Raw genomic sequence first — 13,919 nt, forward strand, 5'->3', positions numbered from 1 at the left:
GCATCTTATTCCTCCCCGCCCCTCCACCTCCCAGATCTACCCCTCTGCTTAATGATAGACTCCAGTGGCAGGAGAGACCGTGTTGGGAGTCCCCATCACCAGCACAGCTGATCTCTGCCCCCCTGCCCCTATCAGGGCCTCTCCAGGGCTAAAACAGTGAATGGCACATAATAGATGCTCAGTAAGATTTTTGTTGGTTGGTTGGTTGGTTTCCTTCAGACAGTGCGTGAAAGATCAGATGATGACATTCTCTAAAAGAAAGAGCTAGAGGGCCCAGTTTCCAAATGGCATTTTACCGTCCAGAGGCAAAGTTTTGCTAGAACTTGAAACGTGTGTAGTTTCTTTGGTTTCTCATTGGCCCCCCCCAACTGTCCTGACAGTACCTTTGGGTTTACCTTGAGGTTTTAGTACCTGATGCAGGGGCCTGTGGATGAAGACGTTCATGATGTTACTGAATTATAATAATTAAATGGTAATAATAGTAGCAGGTGCTATTTATTAAGCACTACACATGCCAAGCATTTTACTCTTAATGCTCCCAGCGCCCTGGGATGTGAGCATTGTGGAAGTCACGGTTTTGTGGACTGAGGAAGTAGGGCAGGAGAGGGGAAGTGACTCCCCCAAGGTGGCACAGCTGGAAGGAGACAGATCTGCTTTCCCACCCAGGCAGGCTGGTGTGGAGCCTGTGTTCTTAACCACCGTGGCACCTAATGCTAAGTCATCTTCGTGTGACTGAGAATTGGCTGAACCTGGTTGGACCAGGGGAGGTCCCTTCTGCCAGCCCTGGCCCCGCCCCTTCCATCCCACCCGCGGGCCTGGCAGATCTCCGCTGCTTCTGCCCTCTTCGGGGACCCCTGTTTTCCAGGACCACAGGCAGGGCGAGTGAGAGGCTGGTTGCTGTGGCATCTTCACTGGGGATGGGGTGGCACACGTGGTCCTCTCTCCATTGCCGGGCTCGGCTGGCCCCATGCAGACGCAGCCGGAGGGCTGGGAGGAGAGGCGCAGACCTGGTCAAATCTGTCCCAAGGGGGAAGGAGGGATGGGCTCTCCAGGTTCGAAGGAACTGTTTTATTACTCTTCATCTTTGCAGGAAGAGGAGGAGGGAGGAGGAGAATAACAAAGGGGGGGAGAGGAGGAGGAGGAGGAATTGGAAGCGGGGGGGGGGGGGGGGGGGGTTGCCTGGATACCTCGGCTCCTCCTCTCCTTCCTCTCTCCAGAGAGATGGGGGAACTGGATCCTGTTCCCAGCTCAGCCGTGAATGACTGTGTGCCCTTCAGTCAGTCACGTGTTCTCTCTCTACCTGCTTTCTCACCAAAAATTAATACAGTGATTGTAATGATGGTAATAATTGAATTCATTTTAAGATGCATATTTTTACACTTAACAAATAGCATTTCTAACATCTGGCATGGGTTGTACAATTGATGTGTGTGTTTCTTTTATGCTTCCTCACGTAGCCCGGTTGCCCTGAAACAAATCAACAGTGCATCTCAGAAGCAACAGGGTCTTAGAATTAAGAGGCTATGGTGTCTATGAGGTACCAAACAAGATGGTACCTGAGTGTGTTCACATGAGCCGTTTTATTTACTACAGACTACAGCCCTAGGGGGTAGGTGCCAGTATTCTCCCATTTTACAGATGTGGGAACTGAGGCTCAGAGAAAAAGTAGCTTGCCTGCAAGGTCATGCCTGTTTAAGCAGCAGAACTAGTGCTCAACCACTGATGAGTCTGATGTCAGAACCTGCAAGTCTTTCCCAAGGGTGTCGGGTAACATCTCTCTCCTTCTGGCCTCTCAGGGATGTGGGTACTTGCTCCTGAAGAGAGCCTCAAGTTTTTAGAGGAGAAATGTTAATGGTGGTCTTAATCGCTCATAGGCCCCCGCCAATTACCGAAAGTTCTTGACCATGAGCTTAGAAGGGTGGCAGCGTGCCTGGGAGACCCTCACAGGTCGTGCTTTCTGTAGAACACAATGTTTTCTGAGCCTGAAACCTTTTAAAAAATAACGTGGGATTCATCCCAGAGCCTGGCAGAGGGTCTGGAATTCCTGAGCCCTGTTTTCCAGTTGGATTAAACTGAGGTCAGACTTTCTGCCCCGAAGCCTGAAGTGAGTCACGCAGGCTGGGAGCAGCCCCTGGCTGGCTGACCCGCTCCCAGGCTCTGGGCAGTGAGGGGCCTTGCCCACTGGTCTGTGTGCCCACTGCCAGGGTGGGTAGTGTTTGCTGGGCTTCGGGGGGTCTCTGGGGAAGGGAGAAGAAAAACAGGGGGCCATCTGACAGCCTGGAGCAGGGCTTTTGGGCAGAGTCCAGAAATGATCTTGCCAACAGTGACAGCCTGAGTCTGTGGGAAGCAGGGTCGTGAATAATTGATTGCCGCTAACTGAGTTGTGAAATCCATTTTCAGAGATTCCAATCAACAGGCTGATGAGGGGGTAGACAGGATGAGGGCTTCCTTCTCCCTGGAGCCCAGGGGACCTTCTGAGGCTCCCTCTTGTCTACCCAGCGAGCTTGGCCATGGGGCCCGGACTTGGAGGTGGTTCTGGTTGCCCCGTGTCCTCTGCGGGGACCAGCTTCAGGTCAGGAGGAGGGGTGGTCTTGGCTCTGCTGGGTGGGCTGGGCCTCCCCCCGAGGGGGGGACCCCAGGTTGTCTCAAATGCAGAGTGGCTCCCCACATCCACAGAAGGGGGACACTGCAGTGCAGGCCCCAGGATGCTTTGGGGCTCGTTCAGCCTGCTTTGTTTGTAGAAGAGAAGCATCGCCTCATTGTTAGGGCCTGAGGGCCCGGCTCAGATCCTGGAGCCACCCCGAACTGTTGGTCTGAGTTTGGACCAGTCACGTTACTGTTCTCTGCCTCAGTGTTCCACCTGTAAAATGGGGCTGACGGGGCTCCCTACTTTAAAAGATTGTTGTGACAGTTAAGTTGGTGTTTAAACCCAAGGATAGATAAATACAAGTGCACATAAAATAAAGCTGCAGTTGTTAGGTCATTTGGTCCTCTTAACAGCCCGTGAGGAAGGCAGGGTGAGAACGGATAGGCAGAGGAGACCGCACGGAGGAGCAGAGGACGCAGGAGAGATGCCGCGTGAAAGCCGCGCAGCTGGTTTAAGGAGGGTAGACAGCCTCTGGGTTTGCCGGAAGCGAGGTTGTGAATAGCTGACTGCTGCTAACTGAGTTGTGAGAATCCTTCTTGGAGATTCCAGTCTGGGTTCAAATCCGAGTGCCACCAAGGACCAGCTGTGAAAGTGAAAGCACCTGCGTGGTGCTGCTGGGCCCTTCAGAGCCTCACTTCATCACATGCAAAATGGGGTGAGAATATCACCTCCCCTGTGGGGTGAGGGCTTCCCCGGTAGCTCAGCTGGTAAAGAATCCGCCTGCAATGCAGGACACTCTGGTTCGATTCCTGGGTTGGGAAGATCCCGCTGGAGAAGGGATGGGCTACCCACTCCAGTATTCTTGGGCTTCCCTTGGTGGCTCAGATGGTAAAGAATCCACCTGCAATGTGGGAGACCTGGGTTCAATCCCTGGGTCGGGAAGAGCCCCTGGAGAAGGGAATGGCTACGCACTCCAATATTCTTGCCTGGAGAATTCCATGGACAGAGGAGCCTGGCGGACTCCAGTCCATGGGGTTGCACAGAGTTGGACATGACTGGGTGGCTTTCACTCTCACTTGTGGGGTGATGTGCACAGATGGCCGCTTATTCATTCACCCAGTAAACATTTACTGATTGCTCAGTACCTGCCGGGCACATCTGAAGAGTTTGAACCATATTTATGAACACAGCAGTGGCCCTGCCTTGTGGAGTAACCATTCTAGAGGAGGAAGGCAGTTAGTTAGTGTTAGTCGCTCCGTCGTGTCTGCCTCTTTGTGACCCCGCTGGACTGTAGCCCGCCAGGCCCCTCTGTCCGTGGAATTCTCCAGTCAAGAATACTGGAGTGGGTTGCCATGCCCTCCTCCAGGGGATCTTCCTGACCCAGGGATCAAACCCGGGTCTCCCGCATCGCAGGTGGATTCTTTACCGTCTGAGCCACCAGGAAAGCCCTAGAGGGGGAAGGCAGATAATAAATAATAAACATCTTTATAATTGGAGGGAAGTTGCTTTACAGTGTTGCATTGGTTTCTGCTGTATAATAACACAAACCAGCCATAATTATACATATGTCCCTCCCTTTCTAGCCTCCCTCCCCTCCCCCATCCCACCCCTCTAGGTCATCACAGAGCGCCAGGCTGTGGTCCCCGTGTCACACTGCAGCTCCTCACCAGCTGTCTGTTTTGCACGTGGTGGTGTGTAAATGTCAATGCTATTTAATAAATCCAGTAAACATCCTAGAGAAGGGGTTGGCTAACATTGTCCGTATAGGGTCAGATAGTAAATATTTTAGGCCTCACGGGCCTTAAGTCCCTGTTAGTGTAATTGGCTTAGTTGTGTCTGACTCTTTGTGACGCCATAGACTGTATAGCCCTCCAGGCTCCTCTGTCCGTGGGATTCTCCAGGCAAGAATACTGGAGTGGTTTGCAATTTCCTTCTCCAGGGGATCTTCCTGACCCAGGGATTGGATCTGGGTCTTCTTCATTGCAGGCAGATTCTTTACCATCTGAGCCACCAGGGAAGCCCCGAGATCCCTGTTAGGACTACTCAACTCAGCCTGGAAGTTTGGGCGAGAATGGATACACGTATATGTATGGCTGAGTCCCTTCGCTGTTCACCTGAAACTATTGTTAACTCGCTATACCCCAACAGAAAATAAAAAGCTTAAGAAAAACAAAAACAGTTAAGGCAAACCTGGACAGTATGTGAATGAATGGGTGTGGGTGTGCTCCAATAAAACTTTTATTTACAGACTGAGGCAGTGGATTGGATTCAACCCATGGGTCATCGTTTGCCAGCCCCTGTTCTAGAAAAGAGAATCAGAAGGTCGTCAGTGGTCTGAGAAAGGGAAAAAAAAGCCTACTCCAGGGTGAGTTGGATATGCACGTGGGAAGGATAGTGCGTGTTGGAGTTTGAACACATGCAGACACTCACATAGCCTAGTGAGGCTTCTCAGGACTGGAGGGTTCAGGGCCAGGTACAAGGCGCTCTCTCAACAGGGAGTGGAGCGAGCTTGGTGACACAGCGTAGATGGAGCTGTGTCTCAGGGCCCATCTTTTCCCTCTGACACCCTGCTGGGCACAGAAGGGAGACTGATGGGACCCAGATTCTCCCCCCAGCCCCCGCCGGGGTGAGATTAGTGACTGGTGGTCGTTACTATTGTGAGAGATGCTTGGAAGTGGTCTCTGCTTGCCGGTCTAGCAAGCATGGTGGCCGTCGACATGTCTCAGCAGGAACCTCCCTACTCACTGTGGCCTCTGCCTGGAGCAGGGAGATGTTTTTCTTGCGACTCCAGAGCCCAGAGGTGAAAGCTACTTTCTGGGATGTGTTTGAACTTGTGGACCTACTGCCAGCCTTGGACCAGATCTTCTTTACCCTTGTGCCTCCATAAACCTTTGCTTCTTTCTCGATCTTCCTTCCCTTAGCCTGCCTAAGGTCCCTCTGGGTCCTTGACTCCACATGTCTTATCTGGATATGAACTTCTTCCTTGTGTTCCATCGCTGAGGGAATCAGGGGCTCATAGCCCACAGTCAGATGCTCTCAGACCCCATAGAAAGTTTCTGACACCTTCTCTTCCTTCTCTGACTTGTGAGAGGGCTTTGCTTAACTCTCCATTGTAGCTGAACCTTGTGGGAAAGCTTGAATGCGGAAGGAGTTGATGCTTTTTAACCTTCCTGTCAGGTAGGTCATAGGGGGTGAACCTGATGAAAGAAGGAGAAAAGAGATTCGGAGTCAGGAGAAGCCCTGGGTGGGGAAGAAGAGGGGGTCTTCATTCTTCCTGTGGGTTTTCAAACTGAGCTGGTGAACACTGGGTGATTGTAGGCTGGTGCCTGATGCCATTATGGAGTTAGAGAGAAGTGCCCACTCTAGGGAGGGGACATGGCTTGGCCAGAAAGCAATGACTGTGCAGAGAAAAGATGCCCCTTCCTGTGAGCACTGCAGTCTTGGACAGTGGAATGTGGCTAGATTTCCCCCTCACCGGGCCCTATGTGCAGGGCCCAACCTGCACAACTGTACCTGGTGGCTCTGTGTAGAATGTCACCGCATTTAGTAGCAGGTGGTTATTTTCCCTGGGTACTTTCTTCTCTCCAAGCCTAAGGAGCTATTCCAGGCTTCTCATATCTGCTGGTGCTCACCCAAGTCGACTGTTTGGCAGACCTCCATGGCCTGTGCCTAAATTTTCCAGTGGGAGTTGGACTCAGTCTTCCCTTGAGAGGCTGACGTTGTCTAAAATGTTGCCCTAAGGCCTGTGGCCTCACAGCAAGGTGTCTTCTGCTTGTGTCCAGACTTCCTGAGCCTGCCCCCCGCCCTTATCCTGTTAGAAATAAACACCGTTTTCTTTGCTCGCTTCAGCTGCTGAGTTGTGCCCTGGAGAGCAAGAGTTTGTGTTTCCTCAAAAGGGCTCCAAAGGAAGACAAATAAACAAACTGTAAACAGCTGTTTCTTCTCTGGTGACAGGATTCAGACAATAGACTGTCTGAGGGTAATAATCAGCTGCCTTTTCTGTGGCAACTTTGCATCGTGGGCTGCAAGGAGCCTCCATGCTGGGGAGGCGGTGGCCGGGACTTCCTGAATGAGCAGGGGGCTGTCATTGCTTGCAGGCCAGGTGACGGCCGTCACCTCCACGCAGCCGTGGGGCCTGCTGCTCTTCCCAAACAGATGTCCAGGCAGCTGGTGCGAGGCTCCCAACGTTCCTCACTGGCAGCCTCTTGAGAGAGAGCCTTGGTTAGAAAAGTGGCCCCAGCTGACTTACTCAGCCTGGTCACCTCTTTCTTTGAAAATAGATGGCATTCACTCAAATACCAGTCATCCAACAAATATTGAGCACCTGCTGCATACCAGGTACCATGGTACCTGGGATAAATCACTGGGATAAATCAGTGACCAGTATTTAATTCAAGAGGTATTTATTGAGCACCTACTATACACAGGTGTTGTACTAATTTCTTGGGTTGTGTGTGAACGTTTGAAAACAGATACCCCCCCCTTCATTTATTCATTCCTTCAACCGCATGTCAACAGATATTTACTGAGTACCTACTCTGTGCCAGGTACTGTTCTAGGTACTTACTATGAAATGATGAACAAGATAGGCATTGCACCTACATTCCAACCAGGGAATAGACCATAGGATCAGTCCAGATGACAATGAGTGTGCTCATGAAGGGCAGAGAGGGTGGGTGTGACGGGGTGAGGCTGGCTTAGCTGGGGTGACAAGGGGAGGCCACTTAGCAGGTGACAGTCACAAAGGGGACAGACAGCTTTCCAGGCAGGAGGCTCAGCAAAGGCAGAGCCTGGACTGAGTTTGGGATTCAAAGAGGCTCCTGGGCGCAGGCACCACTGTGAGTGAGGGTCGTGTGGGTGAGACGGGAGGGGTGTCTGCAGGGCTAAAGTTTGTGGGTCTTGGAGACTAGAGCAGGAGCTCCAGTTTTATTCAAACAGTGTGGGAACTCATTGAGTTTAAAGCAGGAAAATGATCTGCATTGAGCTTTTTAAAAGAAATCCTTCTGGTCTAGACATGATGACAAAATGCAGTGTGGTTTTCTGGATTGGATCCTGGAACAGAAAAAGAAAAGGTCATTAGTGGAAAAATCGGTGAAATCTGTATGAAGTCTGCAATTTCGTGTTGTAATGAATAGTGTTGCACCAATGTAGATTTCTTGGTTTTGATGAATGAACCATGGGCAGGGCAAGATGTGGATATTAGGGGAAGCTGGGAGACGGGTACACAGCAACCCTCTGCGCTGTCTCTGCAATTTTTCTACAAATCTAAAGTTATCTGAGAATAAAAGAATGACATTAAAGATCCCTCTGGGTAACAGGTATTAAGGGAAGCACTGAAAAAAGGCTAGGGAGAAGGCGGGGAGAACAGCGAGGGGGCTTTTGAGGTCAGCCAGATGGGGGATCATGGCAGGAAAAGCACAGTGGGGATTCTGAACTAGGAGAGGCGGCCTCCTTAGTTGAGTGGTGGATCTGAAGAGCTTTCTGTCACTGATCTAAGTCAGCCCATGCATGCGTGTGTGCGTGCTAAGTTGCTTCTGTTGTGTCTGACCCTTTGTGACCCCATGGACCATAGCCTGCCAGGCTCCTCTATCCCTGGGGATTCTCCAGGTAAGACTGGGGTCACCATGCCCTCCTCCAGGGGCTCTTCCCAATCCAGGGATCGAACATGCATCTCTTGTGTCTCCTGCATTGACAGGCAGGTTCTAACTCCAATTCAGCTAGCACTTTTTTGAGAATGTTCTAGGTGCTGAGTGCTATGCTGGGGATCAGTTAGTCCTCACTCCACTCCTGGTCAGTATGGCCTCTTATTTCTACCTGCATCGTTCCCTTGTTGGAAATGACCACATCACCTTTGGTAGTGATTTGAAGTTAGTGAGAAAGAGAAAGAGAGAGACAGTGATAGAGTCAAACAGACCCTGAGAGTGAGTGAGATTGTGTGTATATGTGTGTGTAATGCCTGACACAGGCTAAGACACATGGAGTGGGGGTTGATGTTATCATGGGTATATAGCAAGCACTCAATAACTACTATCATTATATAAATATGTTATTATATGTACATAGAGTGAATATGTAAATACTATAAAACAACAACAACAGTGACAGTAAGCAATTAATTAGCATTTGCTGTTTGCCAAGCACATGTTAAGCCCTTCGCTTGAATTTTAATCCGTGCAGCCCTATGAGGTAACGACTATTTCTGTGCTCGTTTTACAAAAGGGTTTCAGATTGTTGTTCAAGGTCACAAAGCAGAGCCAGGATTTGCGACCAGGCAGTCTGGGTCCAGTGACCCCAGTCTCTAAGCATTGAGCTCCATGCCTGCTGTAGAATGAATGCAGAATGAATTGGTAACTTTCATTATCTTTGCTGATTAAAGAGACACATAATTCTTTGAGGAAAATTTAGGAAACCAAGACGAATGTGTGAAGAAGAAAATCTGAATTTCCCACACCACCACTCTGGGTTTACTCCTGGAGGATGGGAATAAGTGGCCGTGTTTTCTTTCTCCCGAGAGCGATAAAGGATGCGGAGAGTTGGGCTCGGGAAGAAGTGGGGGAAGCGGGAAGAGAGCTGCAAAGGCTTATGGGAGCATGCTTTGCACATCTTCCCGCATTCCCTGGGGTCGTCCCTCGGCAGGAGGATCCATCAAGCTCACCGAGACCCAGAGTCGAGGGACATTCTGAAGCTAAAAAGATACTCCAGCCAAGCCGTGGCAGCTGATAATCCTCTAGGTAGTTGAACCTCCTCAGCTGAAACAGTGGTTCAAGGGAAGAGACAGAGTTTCCCATGGTTCTTTGCTTCTGATTCTCCATCATTTGTAAGCTTTGTACCATTGGTTTGATAACAGTTTTTTGTTTTCTTTTTTGAGAAGGGGATTGTATTAGGCTTCCCCAGAGTAACAGAACCAACAGGATGTACATGAGGAGAGAAATAGATTTATTATAAGGAGTTGGCTCACACTCTGGTGGAGGCAGAGAAGTCTGCGATCTGCACTTGGCAGGTAAAAGAGAGCTGAGCGTGTGATTTCAGTCTAAGTCCGGAGGCCTGAGAGCCCAGGGGGACCACCGATACAAGTTTCGGCTTGAAGGCTGGCAGGCTCAGTGCTGGGAAGGACAGTGTTTCAGTTTGTACCTAACGGCAGGAGACAAAAAGCAAAAACCTCCTCCCAGTTTGAAGGCGGTCAGTCAAGAGGGATTCTCCTTACTTGGAAGAGGCTCAGCCTTTCTCTTCTGTCCAGACTTTTGCTTGATTGGGTGAGGCCTACCCATGTCACCCTGGAGAAGGAAAGGGCAACCCACTCCTGTATTCTTGCCTGGAGAATCCCATGGACAGAGGAGCCCGGCAGGCTACTGTCCATGGGGTCGCAAGAGTCAGACACGACTTAGGGACTAAATTACAAAACTACTACCCATGTCAAGGAGGACAATCTGCTATAAACAGCCTACCAATTCAAACGTGAATCCCCTCCAGAAACACCCTCACAGACACACCCAGAATAATATTTGACTAAAGGTCTCAGCAGCTGGTGACCCAGTCAAATGGACATAAAATTAACTATCACTGGATTGGGAGTGGGGGGTGGAATTTTGATACTTAAGCTCTCGCAGCTCGTTTTTGGGTCATGTGCAGAGGGTTGTTGCAGAGAGCTGGATCTTTATCCTTCTGATCTGACTCTATCTTTATCCTCAGCCATTATCTGGCACTTACTGTTGCTGAGGATTTCCTTAGGGAAGACTTAATCTTATTCATTATCTATTCTTGCCATTGCTACTTAGAGTACTTGATATTAAAAATAAAGTCCTAGAGAAGGCAAATCTTTAAGGAATTAAAGCAAGGGTCAAAACCCCAAATGTCCTTAAGGCTAGGCAGTTCTATGGGACGTGTGTGGGGCGACAGGGAGTGATGGGGACAGTGGTGAACAGAAAAGCAAGTACCGCCTTCCATGGATGGTGCTTCTTGGCGATAGCTGCCTAAAACATTGAGAGAATCAGACCCAAGGTTATCTGCTCTTTCGAGTTTTATGAGTAACCAGGAATCTAGATTTTTCACTGTGATCTCATATATATTGGCAACTAATTCAGATTTTTAAATTTATCTATTTTAGTAACATCTTGTGTGAAGCAAACAAAACATTTGGTGGACTGGATTTGTCCCATAACCTCTGTGTAACCAATTGAATTAAATTATAACTTAAATAACCATAGTGAGAATAAGAATAATAAATGATTTTAACAAGATAGCCGCCGTTTATTTAACGTCCGTTGCATGCCTGGCACTACTCCAAGTCCTTAATTACCTTGTTTCACTAAGTCATCAGAACAGAGGTGGGTGCTGATGTTATGCTCATTTTACAGATGAGGCAAAGTAAGGTGCTTACAGACATGCTGTTAGTAAGTGTTGGAATTTGATGTTCCTGGGTCAGCTGCCTTTGCTTTAAATTCCTGGATGACGATGATGACTCCCACACCCACTGGAGATTTTCAGCCTGGGTTATCACAGACCACAGCAGAGAGCCCAGGAGGAACTTACACAAGGAAGCTCATATTTTATTGGGCAACTGTGCCGTAGACCACACTAAGCACTTTCAAATATAAACACAACAAACCTTTGCGTTGCCGCAGTGATGTGGATTTTTTCCACTTATTGCAGATGAGAAAATAAAACTCTGTTTCTGTCTTCCCAAGGTCACATAGTTAGTGAGGGCAGAGGTGGGCCTGGAACACAGATCACTGCAACCCTAAGGCCCATGGTCTTTCTACTCTCCTATATAATCAAGGTCAAAGAATTGAAAAAGAGCTGGTACAAGTCACTGACCAAGAATACCGTTGCACTGACTATAGCTAGATATGAGTATGGACATGGATCCTCGTTCAGATTGTCATTCTGATTTATACTTTATTGCTTACCTGTGTGAGCGAGCACATCTCCATAAATTGACAAAATAGTAAAAGTTTGACAGCCATTTGTGTTTCCATGTTGAAAATGGTTCTCAGGAAGGTTTTTGTTCTCTGCTTTTTCATTGGTCCAGTGATGGTGTCTGTTCATTTCTGTCTTCACAAAATAAGAGCAGATTCATCTAAAGCCTTCTGATTGGTGCCCTAGTTTTTGCTGTAGAATCTCCAAAGTTTCTCTCACTCACCTTTGTCTTTATAGTACAAAGAAATGTACCATTTATACTTTTAGCCCCTATGTCTCATAGCATGAAATGTGTTTCATCAGTGGCATTAAAATTGATCATATGTGGCACTGTATTAATTACCTATCATGCGCAAATTATACCTAAAACTTAGTGGTTTTAAACAGCAGATATTTATCATCTCAGTTTCTGTGGGTCAGGGATCTGTTATATAAACAGCTTAGCTGAGTATTCTTGTTCACGATCTCTCTTGAAGCTGAATCTCATTTTCTTAATTTTTCTCAATGAACATATATTATTTTAATTAGAAAAGAAAACTAAAGTTATTCATTCTGCATTTGAGCTGGTGGCTATAGCTGTGGTCTCATCTGAAGGCTCAACTGGGGCGGGTGGGGGGAGATCCGCTTCCGAGCTTACTCACACGGCTGTCAGCAGGCTGTGGCTTCTCATAGCCTGTCGGTAGACTGGGGCCTTCGGGTCATTGCTGGTAGTTGTCTGGATGTCTTTTTCAGTTCTTCACCATAGGGCAGTTCACAACAGAGCAGGAGGATTCCCCTAGAGCCAGTGATCCAAGAAGAGAACCGTAGGAAAGAGAGCTGCAGTTCTTGAATAACTGAACCTTGGACATGAAATACTATCGCTTCTGCCGTATTCTGTTCATGAAACATGAGGCACTAAACCTCAGCTCTCCCTCTAGGGGAGGGATTTTCAGAAGAAAGTGAATGGTCCACCCAGAATGGCTGTGTACACCAAGCGGCGTTCAGGATTCAGCCTCTTTGCTGCAAGTATTGTGAAACACGATTTGGCTCTGGGGAAATGGTACTGGAATCCAGGAAAGTGAATCTCACTCTATTTTTAAAACTAGCCAGATTTATGTTTCTTCATACTTCAAACTGGTGCATGGAGAGAGGTATTTCAAAGGAGTGCTCTGATCCCACTTTCCCTCTGCCCTTTTTGTCTAGAGAACTGCTCCATAAAAAGTAGGCTGTTGATCTTGTTGGACCTGGTAACACTTTTCCAGGGCGACACTCCAAGAGAGACATCATTCCAAGTGCTACAGTGTGGACATGAGTGCATGCCAAGCAGATGTGGGTGACATTGTGCACATTGGCTTAACATGGGACCATTTCCTGGAGTGAGCCCAATAAACATTTGGTACAGATAAAGATCACTTGTCCCCAGATGCCTTCTTGGTTGTGGTGGAGCCAAATATGAGTGAAGGCAGGGGATGCTGGGCTTGAAAAGTGCTCTTCTGTGGCCACGTGTGGGAGTTTAGTCCAGGGAAATGCCAGTGAAGTGGGAAGCAGGCAGCTTGTATCCAACATAGGCCCAGATGGCCCTGGCCTTCTTGCCTTCCTGTCGGAGATGTTGGGATTTTTGGCAAGCTTTTTTTCTTTCCCCCTTGACGTAATCTTCAGTGTTATTTGCAGCAATGTTGCAAATGTGAGTTAAAGACTGCATCACATGACTCTTAGTCCATGACCTGTGTCCTGAGCCTGGCTTCATTCAGTCTCCCTTTCTGTAAAAGGGGGCCCGTGATGTTTGCCTGCTGCAGAAGGGTCTTAATGAGGACTAAATGGAATGGTGCATTTGGGTCATTTAGTGTGGGTCTAGCCACCAGGACGTACACAAGGAGTGTCAGTTATTATTATTGTTATTATTACCATGATCAGCCACCTCATCTGGATGGCCTTCTGCACTGTTCTCTCTGGGAAGCACAAGTGTTGAAAAGTGAATGGAATAAGTCTTTTATTTCCCTGTGTGACCCAAGCAGTTACATAAAACCCTCTGCTCCTATATTACGAGCTTAACAGAAATGCTAATTTTACAAAAAGGAAAGTGCCAGTGGAGACTTAAATTGTTTTTCTGAGCTGTTATGTAATTCTTCAGCACATCTCATTTAATCATCCTATATTGAGGCCATGTCTTAGCTCTATGGTCATTTGAATAGATTCCTTTCTGGATTCCTACCTTTAACTCTAAGAAATTCCTTAGGGTAAACTTCTGCTTTCCATTTTTATAGAATGACCTCATTCCTGGCCCATAGCTTCAAAGCTGAGAGTGACTGCAGTTGCTTTAAATAAGATGATCAAATTCAATTTAGCAGACATTGGCTGAGCCCCTACTATGTGCCACCCACCATGTCTGGAGCCACAGTAAACTTCCTTGAAAAATGAGGGGACATCATGCTTGCAA

At 48.2% G+C, this 13,919-nt stretch overlaps 1 protein-coding gene and 1 long non-coding RNA gene across 2 annotated transcripts in view; one reads left to right on the top strand and one right to left on the bottom strand.

The window, feature by feature from the left end:
- Window positions 1-13,919, top strand: part of XYLT1 (xylosyltransferase 1) — a 341,704-nt gene that overhangs the window by 19,968 nt on the left and 307,817 nt on the right. The gene's annotated exons all lie outside the window — the stretch shown is intronic.
- Window positions 6,947-12,436, bottom strand: LOC139032820 (uncharacterized). The gene is made up of 3 exons (XR_011485443.1): window positions 12,145-12,436; window positions 11,494-11,634; window positions 6,947-7,639 (listed from the first exon to the last, which is right to left on the bottom strand). It is a non-coding gene; the product is annotated as an uncharacterized lncRNA (long non-coding RNA).

Source organism: Odocoileus virginianus, chromosome 33 (assembly GCF_023699985.2).
Source record: "Odocoileus virginianus isolate 20LAN1187 ecotype Illinois chromosome 33, Ovbor_1.2, whole genome shotgun sequence".
Classification (NCBI taxonomy): Eukaryota; Metazoa; Chordata; class Mammalia; order Artiodactyla; family Cervidae; genus Odocoileus; species Odocoileus virginianus.